Below are 10,629 nucleotides of genomic sequence, written 5' to 3' on the forward strand. Positions count from 1 at the left end.
TCCTTTCACGCAAATTCTTTTGCTAGTTGGGGTTTAGTCCAAATCTGCATCCTTTCCTTCAAGGCTCAGGGGTCCAAGATTATCTTCTGTGTCTGTATTAATTGGTTTCCCTTTTCTTTGTTGAAGAGGGTCTGTGCAATCCTTCTGCCTAGTCCGCCATCTTGCCCCACCTCCAGAATATTTATTTTTATGTGAAACTCTTTTCTTGAATTTTGAAACAGTGGTCTCATACAATATTTGTCCTTTTGTGATGCTAGATTAATTTCACTTGTTGTTGTTGCTGTTATGTGCCGACGAGTTAGGCTGACTCATAGAGAACCCTCCTTGGGTTTCCGAGGTGGTATCACTACAGATGTAAATTGCCCGACCTTCCTTCTGAGGAGTTAGCAGTCAAGTGCATTAGGCACTATACTACCAGAGCTCCCCCAATCAGCATAATGGCCCCTAAGTTTATCCATGTCATGAGCTGTTTTGTAGATTCATCATTATTCTTTAATGTTGCATAGTTGTCCATTGTGCATATGTACCATAATTTGTTGATCCATTCTTCCACTGATGAGTGATTAGGTTGTTCCCATCTTTTTGGTACTGTGAATAGTGCTGCAGTGAATATGGATATGTATATATCTAACCGTGTATAAGGAGAAACAGCTGAAAACATCCTTTAATAATTAGAACATAGAATATATGAGGTATGAATCTAGGAAAATTGGAAGTTTTCAAAAATGAAATGGAATGCATAAAGATTGATATTCTAGGAATTAGTGAGCTGAAATGAACCAGGTTTGGCCATTTTGAATCAACCATATGATCTACTATGCCAGGAATGACAATTTGAAGAGGAATGGTGTGGCATTTGTCATCACACAGGATGTTTCAAGATTTGTCCTGAATTACAATGCTGTCAGTGATAGGATAATGTCCACACACTTACAAGGAAGACCGTTAATATTACTATTATTCAAATTTATGCACCAACCACCAAAGCCAAAGATGAAGAAATTGAAGATTTTCATCAACTTCTGCAGTCTGAAATTGACCGAATGTGCAATCAAGATGTGTTAATTATCACTGGTGACTGGAATGCAAAAGTTGGAAATGAAAAAGAATCACTGGTATTGGAAAATTTGACCTCGGTGACAGAAATGACACTGGAGATCGCATGATAGAATTTTGCAAGACCAACAACTTATTCATTGCAAATACCTTTTTTCAACAACACAAATAGAAGCTGTACACATGCACTTCACCAGATGGAGTACACAGGAATCAGTTTGACTACATCTGTGGCAAGAGGAGATGGAAAAGCTCAATATCTTCAGCCAAATCAAGGTCAGGAGCTGATTGTGGAACAGACCATCAACTGCTCATATGCAAGTTCAACTTGAAGTTGAAGACAATTAAAACAAGTCTACAAGAACCAAAATATGCCCTTGAATATATCCCTCCTGAATTTAGAGACTATCTAAAGAATACAGTTAAGCATTGAACACCAAAGACCAAAAACCAGAAGAATAGTGGGATTACATCAAGAGCATCATTCATGAAGAAAGCAAGAGGTCATTAAAAATATGAGAAAGGAAGAAAAGACCAAAATGGATGTCAGAAGGGAGTCTGAAACTTGCCCTTGAATGGAAAGTAGCTAAAGCAAATGGAAGAAATGAAAAGATAAAAGAGCTAGACAGAAGATTTCAAAGAGCAGCTTGGGCAGACAAAGCCAATTACTATAATGAAATGTGCAAAGACCTGGAGTTAGGAAACCAAAAGGGGAGAACATGCTTAGCATTTCTCAAGCTGAAAGAACTGAGGAAAAAAATTAGCCTCAAGTAGCAATATTGAAATATTCTATGGGCAAAAGATTGAATGATGCAAGAAGCATCAAAAAAAGATGGAAAGAATTCACAGTCACTGTACCAAAAAGAACTGGTCTATCTTCATCCATTTCCGGAGGTGGCATATGTTCAAGAAGCAATGGTATTGAAGGAAGAAGTTAAAGCTGTACTGAAGGAATTGGTGAAAAACAAAGCTCCAGGAATTGATGGAATACCCACTGAGATGTTTCTACAAACAGATGCCCTATTGGAGGCATTCACTTGGCTATGCCAAGAGAATTGGAAGACAGCTATCTGGCCAACTTACTGGAAAAGATGTATATTTGTACCCATTCCAAAGAAAGGTGATCCCACAGAATGTGGACATTATTGAACAATATCATTAATATCACATGCAAATAAAATCTTACTGAAGATAATTCAAAAATGATTGCAGCAGTATATTGACAAAGAACTTCCAGAAAAGCAAGCCGGATTCAGAAGAGGACATGGAACAAGGGATATCATTGCTAACTAATGTCAGATGGATCTTGGCTCAAAGCAAAGAATACCAGAAAGATGATTACTTATGTTTTATTGACTATGCAAAAGCATTAGATTGTGTGGATCATAACAAATTGTGGGAATTCCAGAACACTTAATTGTACTCATGAGGAACTTTTCATTCAAACAGAACAAGGGGACATTGCATGGTTTAAAATTAAGAAGGGAGTGTGTCAGGGTTATATCCTTTCACCATACTTATTCAATCTATATGCTGGGCAAATAATCCAAGAAGCTGGGCTATATGAAGAACATGGCATCAAGATTGGAGGAAGAGTCATTAACACCCTGCGATACACTGACAACACAACTTTGCTTGCTGAAAGTGAGGGTGACTTGAAGCACTTACTGATGAAGATTAAAGATTACATCTCAATATAAAGAAAACAAAAATCCTCACAACTGGACCTACAAGCAGCATCATGATACATGAAGAAAAGAGTGAAGTTGTCAAAGACTTCACATTGCTTGGTTCTACAGTCGACACCAATGGAAGCAGCAGTCCGACATCAGAGCACATGTAGCACTGGGCAAATCGGCTGCAAAGGACTTCTTTCAAGTACTGAAGAGCAAAGATGTCTCCTTGAGGACTAAGGTGCACCTGACACAAGCCATGGTATTTTCAATCGCTTCATATGCATGCTGGACAATGAACAAGGAAGACTCAAGAACAGTTGATGCTTTTGAGTTGTGGTATTGGTGAAGAATGCAGAAAGTACTGTGGACTGCTAAAAGAACTAATAAATCTGTCCTGGAGGAAGTGCAACCCAAATGCTCCTTGAAAGTGAGAATGGCCACATACAGGACTGGGCAGTGTTTGGTTCTGCTGTGCATTGGGTTGCTATGAGTCAGTGACAACACAATGGCATCAAACAACAGCAACAACAATCATGCATGTCTCTTATTTTTCTAAGGTATATACCTGTTCTGGTTACCTAGTGCTGCTCTGATGAGAATATACCACAAATGGGATGACTTGAAGAAATAGGTGTTTATTCTCTGACAGTTTGGAGGGTTTAAGTCCAAGTTCGAAGTGCCAGGCTCTAGGGGCTGTGTGAAAGCCCTTCTACCTTGGCTTCAGCTGTGCCTTCTGCTCCCATCCCACTGAAGCTAGAGGCTTTTGTTCACTCAGACAGCTGCTGGCTGCTGAGACTGACATGCCCAAGGTTGACAAGTAATAAGGCACAGTCCCAATACTAGCAAAACCACATGGCAGGCCATTAATTAAAGTCCGTTAAAAGTCCCAAGACTGACAGAGCACAGCAGGCTCTGAACAAGGACTCAGCTACATGGAGGGTTCAAGTATGCCATAAGCTAGAGACCATTCCCAAAGCTGCTTCTTATATACTGGAAGCAGACCACATCCCTAAAGCAGCTACTCAGCTGCTCCAATACATTCTACCATGGACTTAATTACCTGTCTTACCATGGAGAATCACGACATACAGCTGCCCAGCCACTCAACTAGACCTAGCCAAGTTGACACAAAACTTAACAACCACAATACCTAACAGTAGTATTGCTGCATCATATGGCATTTCTATTTCTAGCTTTCTAAGGAAGCACTGGAAGGAAGATGGGGCAATCTACTTCCTTAGTGATACTGCCTCAGAAACCTGAGGAGGGGTTGCTATGAGTCGCGTCCAACTCGGCACATAACAACAACAACAACAAGGAAGCACTACTCTATTTTTCACAGTGGTTGCACCATTTTATAGCCCCACCAGCAGTGTATAAGGGTTCCCATCTCTCCACATTCTCACCAGCATTTGTTGTTTTCTTTTTTTTTGAACTTTGTTATTAATGCTGGGGTGAGATGATATCTCATTTTTGCTGTGGTTTCTATCTCTCTAATGGCATAATAATAATAATCATAAGCATTTCTTCCTATGTTTGTTAGCTGCCTAAATATCTTATTTGGTGAAGTGTCTGTTCATGCCCTCTGCCCATTTTTTAGATATCTATAAATTTTAGAGATTAGCCCCTCTAATAGGTCATTGCCAAATTTTTTTCCCAGTCTGTGAGTTCTCTTTTTACTCTTTTTGTGAAATCTTTTGATGTGCACAAATGTCTAACTTTTTGGGAGGTGACAGTCATCTGTTTTGTTTTCTTGTGTTTGTAAATTTTTAGTTATATTTGATAATGTATTTATGCCCTGAATTTTTTCTTTGATGTTCTTTATGGTTTTAGGTTTTATGTTCAGGTCTCTGATTCAATTTGAGTTTATTTTTTATATATGGTATAAAATATGGGTCCTGTTTCATTTTTATGCAAATGGATATACAGTTTTGTCAGAAACGTTTATTAAAGAAAGTATCTTTCCCTGTTTAATAAGTTTTGGTCTTTTGTCAAAGATCTGCTGTACATAGGTGGATGGATTTACTTCTAGGTTCTCAATTCTGTTCCATTGGTCCTTGTGTGTGTCATTTACACACCTTTCTTACAAAAACATAGCAGGCATTGTTATTCTTATTATTAGCTGCCATGGAGTCAGGCTCTGACTCCTTGTCATGACCCGTTATATAACAGAAAAAAACACTGCCTAGTCCTGAGCCATCCCCGTGATCACTTGTGGATCAGACCATTGTGATTGATAAGGTTTTCACTGGCTGATTTTTGGAAAGAGATTGCCAAGTCTCTCTTTCTAGCTCATCTTTGTTTGGAAACTCTACTGAAACTTGTTTAGCTTTATAGCAAAACATAAGGCTCCACAGACAGACAAGTGGTGGCTGCTCATGAGGTGCATTGGCCAGGAATTGAACTCAGATCTTCCCAATGAATAGTGAGAATTCTACCACTGAACCACCACTTCCCTCTTACCTAGCATCTTCCCTTCTCTGCTGGCTGCATGCATAGTCTATAAAGTTAAAGGGGTTTTCTGCTAAGCTACTGATTTTGAGCATGGAAATAATCATCTAGTAAAAATATTTCTACATTGAATTACAAGTTGTTGTTGTTGTTGTTATTTGCCATTGAGTTGGACTCGACTCATAGCTACATCTCCTTGAGTTCCCGAGGCAGTATCACTACAGAAGTAGATTGCTGCATCTTCCTTCCGAGGAGTGGCTGGTAGGTTTGAATTGCCAGCCTTCTGGTTAGCAGTCAAGTGCCTTAGGCACTATGCTACCAGAGCTCCAACTTCCAAGGTAAGTTACAATATTACTAGTAACTGAGCAGAAACCTTTCTTTTCTCCCTCTTTTCCTTTAATTATTACTTTATTCTCAAAAAAAAAAAAACTTATAGATTCACAAACACTAATTATCACAATATTGTAAAAAAAGTTTGACAGAACTAGCAACTGTAAAAACACAAGCAATGAAAACAATAGTGTGAGCTTATAGTGTGTGCAGAAGAAACCAGGTGATTTCAATTGGGTGATAATGACAGCTCTGACTGTAGGGCATTAGAAGGTTCAAAAATAAATTAGCATAGAGTTTTAGCCTTATAAGTATATTGACACATGCAAGCTGGGCTTTTTAAAAAAAAAGTTTTTATTGTTAAAACTAACTACAGGGATATTTTAATAAAAAGTAACAAATTTCTGCTGAAATATTGCACAAAAATATTATAGACAGTCATTTTTGTGTGACCCTCTCCGACAGTATCATCCGGTTCATACCCCCCTAGTGACACCAATGGGATACTGTGCAATCCTATACTAGGGGAAGTTTTCTTATTTTGTTTTATTTTTAAAAAACTAAAAAGTAATTTTGTCAAGTCAATTCTACTCATAGTGACCCGATAGGACAGAGTAGAGCTGCCCCATAAAGTTTCCAAGGCTGTAATCTTTACAGAAGCAGATTGCCACATCTTTCTCTTTCAGAGCAACTAGTGAATTTGAGCCATTGACATTTTGATTAGCAGCTGAGCACTTAACCACCACATTACCAGGACTCCTGCTTTGTCTTTAGTTCATTTAAATCATGGTCAAATATATAAACATTGAGATAGAAATAATATTTTTTGTATGAGTCCAGAGCTATACAAGAATAAAATCTCTGTTTTTCAGCTAGCTAGGTGGTTCATTGATTTTTTAATTATCCTCACACCTCAAAAGGCCACTCACACTGCAAAGAGCTCTGACCTGATAAGACCCAGGGAAAACTGACCTTGGAATGGGGTTTTAAGGTTAAATTAAATGTGACAATAAATGCAAAGTGCCTAAGCAAAGATGCTAATGAGAGGTTCTTTCTTCCCTGCCATCCTTGGGTCACAATCAACCACTTCTCCTGGTTTCTGATGGTGTTCTGCCTAAATCTTTAAAAAACAACCATTGCCATTGAGTCAATTCTGACTCATAGCAATCTCATAGACAACATAGAACTGCCCCACAGGATTTCCAAGGCTGTAAATCTCTGTGGAAGTAGACTACCTCATATTTTTCCTGTAGAGTAGTGGTGGTTCAAATTGCTGATCTTGTGGCTACAGTTATATGCCTTAAGCACTGCACCACCAGAGCTCTTTACCTAACTCTCTAGTACAGCATGTATTTCCTTCTGTTTTATTCATGTGCCAGCCTCTCCAGCTGAACTATACAGTCCTTGAAAGCTGGGCTGAGGTCTTATTCATTTTTATAATTGTGACGTCCAAATATAGCCAAAACACTGGGAAGGAGAAAGCCCCCTTAATTACAGCTGCCTCTATCTTGATCAATATTCCTAACAACTTTAAGGGTGGTAACAATTTATGGCTGTTTTTCTTGGTTTTGAAACCTTGCCTCATTTCTTAGTTTCCCCCACATCCCTCAAAGAAATATAAAATATAGATTTATTTCTAATTTAATTTTAAATCAGTATGACTTGAAGATGCTGGGAACTCTTAAATTATAATAAAAAGTTCAAAATAGAGGAACTGTGATGTGACTCTGAGGATGCTGGACAAGAAGACAGAAAATATCTCCCACATATTTGCAATGGGAGGTACTAGAGTCCTTATCCTGATCACAGAAATGTTTGCACACACAGCCATAGATGGTGCTTCAATCTTGTGCTTTTTCTAGAATTCTTTTTCCAGTAATTGTCAAGTAGATTCCAACTCATGGTGACCTCATATGTATTAGAGTAGAATAGTGTTTCCAAGGGCTGATTTTGCAGATCACCAAGCTTTTCTTCCAAGGTGCCTCTAGGTGGACTCAAACTTACAAATTTCTGGCTTGCAGTGAAGTGTGACAACCATTTGCACCACCCAGGGACTACTATACTAGAATGGAGATTCTCAGAGTGTGCTCCCCTGACTAGCAACATAAGCATCACTTTGAAACTTTTTAGAAATGCAAATTTTTGGTGGCTACACTAGACCTACAGAATCTGAAATTTTAGGGGTGGGGCCCAGCAATCTGGCCCTTCAGGCAATTTTGAAGCATACTGAAAATTGGGAACCACTGATCTTCTGACATCATTAGAGCTGGAATCAAATTCCCTGCACTGTGGTTTGCTCTTCTGAATTCCATCTTGTCTCTTTGCCAGCAGACCCTGAATGAGTCTTGAAATGGCCGTCTCAAAGGCCATCTCTATGCTAAAAAGTTTTTTTTTTTTTTTTTTTCTTGGTTTTCCTCCTCAACTCTCCTATCCATAAATCTCAGGAAAAATTTGGTAGAACTAGAGTAAAGAAATGGCAAGGTAAACCTCAGATAAGCATGCATTCTCAGTTACCTAGTATTGCTGCAATACAAATGTCACAGGTGGGTGGCTTTAAAAGACAGAAATTTATCTCACGGTTGTGGAAGCTAAAAGTTCATTCATATCAAGGTTTTGGCCAGCTTGAGTCTGTCTTGTCCATAGACACAGTTATTCTTTGGTATTCCTTTGCTTGTATGATCCTTACATGGCATCTGTCCCCTGTGTATGTGTGTCTCTACTATTAATAACCCAGAAGTGATTAGATTTACAGCCCACCCTAGTACAGTATAATATAATTAACATAACAAAGAAAACTCTGTTTCCAAAATACCGTATACTGTATTTAAAAATATACCAGAAAATCCAAACTCACTGCCATTGCGTCAATTCTGACTCATAGCAACCCCCACTGGGTTTCCAAGACTGTATCTTTACAGAAGTGGATTTCCCCTTCTCTCTGCCACAGAGTGGCTGGTGGGTTTGAACCATTGACCTTCTGGTTAGCAGCCAAATTGCCTTATCCACTACACCATCAGAGCTCCATATTTGAATGTGTAGGGGCCAGGATTTCAATACATATTTTGAGATGGAGGGCATTATTCAATCCCATAGCATATTCTGTGTAGAAAGGTGTACCATTCCCTTCTTAACCACCCATCCAAGTTTCTGGTGAACAGAGTACTATGACACAACAAACGAGGCTTAACTGCAACAACTTTCTTTCCAGCTGCTTTTTTAGTGCACTTTAGGGATAGAGAAGGAGCTCTGGTTGATTTAGGGGGTGGAGATAATTATAAGAACTCTAAGTTCACACAGATTCCTGCCTCTTAATCTCCTTTCGATCAAATGTCTCCATTCAGCTTCAGGAAGTCCATTGGCATGTACTTGTGTGCTCAGGTTGTGGGAAGAATGAATGAATGAATGAAACCATGCATCTGTTCAATAAACATATGTTGAGAACACGGTTTTGGCTTGGTTTCAATTCTGTATCTCAGTTTGTACTGGAGATACAACTCTGAGGAAGACAGATTCTGTGCTAGAAGAGCTGACAGTCCAGTCAGCTGGACCTGAACAAGTAAGCAGATACTTATAATCAATAGATTAAATTTAACAATAGATTAAATAGCTCCCTATAGGTGTTGAAGAGCTCTGGTGGCATGGTGCCTAAGGCATTTGACGTTAACCAGAAGGCTGGTGGTTCAAATCCACCAACCACTCCTCGGAAGAAAGATTGGGCAATCTACTTTCTTAGAGATACCACCCTGGAAACCCAAAGAGGGGTTGCTATGAGTTGAATCCGACTCGACATCAGTGAGTTTGGTTTTGGTTTAGTTTTATAGGTGTGTCTGGATATCTGATTTAGTTTGGCAAAGTCTCAATGGACATTAATAAAATCCTAAGGATAAACCAAAGTTAATTGGGAGAACATGTGATTAGAAGGATGGAATGGAAGAGGGAGCAACAGTTGACAGAGATAAAACAAGCACAACTGAAAGAGTAAGAGAAAAGAGATGCTAATTCAATTAATGTTAAGGGAAAAGTATATTGTCAAATTTGTATTTTAAAAATCAATATGAACTCACTTTTTAATATGTATATATTTTGTATAAGACTATTGAAAGAGCCTAGAAGTAATGATACCATGATGTGTCATATTTTTATGCAAATAGCACACATTATATGTTTTTTGGTGAACTACACCTGCAAGGTATTTTCATAAGTGAGCTACGCTAAAATTGTTTTACATGTTGCTGTAAAAATTATATAATAAAATATTTATGAAATTACCTTGTGGGGATGGTTGAAGTTGGGGAAAAAAAGAAACTGATAACATATGTGTAGGTGTAAAAATATGGTAGCAACAAGATAGATTTTGCTTTCTAAATACCACTCCTCTATTAGAAGGAAACAAGGCTCTTTGGTAAAATTGCTAATCTAGTTCCGGAGCAAGGAAAGTGCAAAATGAGCCTAAGCTATCTTGTTGCCCCAGAAGGCAGAAAATACTCAGAAATATTAGAAGCATGTCAAAGGACACCGAAGACAGTTTGAAGGGGCTCTTATTGGCAAATTCATTTCAACATAAGCACAAAAAAGAACACAAAAAGAATACAGAGAATAAATAAAATCTTTTTTATGGGTCCATATTGATATGGGGAAAATAAAATGTTGAAGACAGATGAGAGGGAGAGAGGAAAAAAAGAAGGAAAGAAGGAAGGAAGGAGAAAGAACTCATTTGCCACCACAGAAGGTGACTGCTAGACCAACTCTCTAAAAATTTACAACTAAAGGGAAAGGTAAAACATTTACCCTGCTTTTGTTTTTCTTGAGATGAATTATAGTCTGTTAATGATGGAAATCTCTTCTTTATAGAATAATACCAGATGGTAAGTGTAGAAGGCATGATAAAATTAAAAAATTGTCATTTGGAAGCCTTCAGTGAAATTGTGGAATTAAAATTTAATGTTTCAACATGACAAAGAGAGGCCACCATTAAGACCAGTAAAAAGGCGGGCCCCAGTTCCTGGAAAATTACATCAGTCATCCACACTCCCGCCAGAAAACCAAAGTATGAACCCACCAATGACCTGTAAAACTATGTTAAAATAACCAATCACTTGTATTTTGTATTCGCGCC

Source organism: Orycteropus afer, unplaced genomic scaffold (genome assembly GCF_000298275.1).
Source record: "Orycteropus afer afer isolate SDZICR_OR568_19922 unplaced genomic scaffold, OryAfe1.0 scaffold00139, whole genome shotgun sequence".
NCBI classification, from domain to species: domain Eukaryota; kingdom Metazoa; phylum Chordata; class Mammalia; order Tubulidentata; family Orycteropodidae; genus Orycteropus; species Orycteropus afer.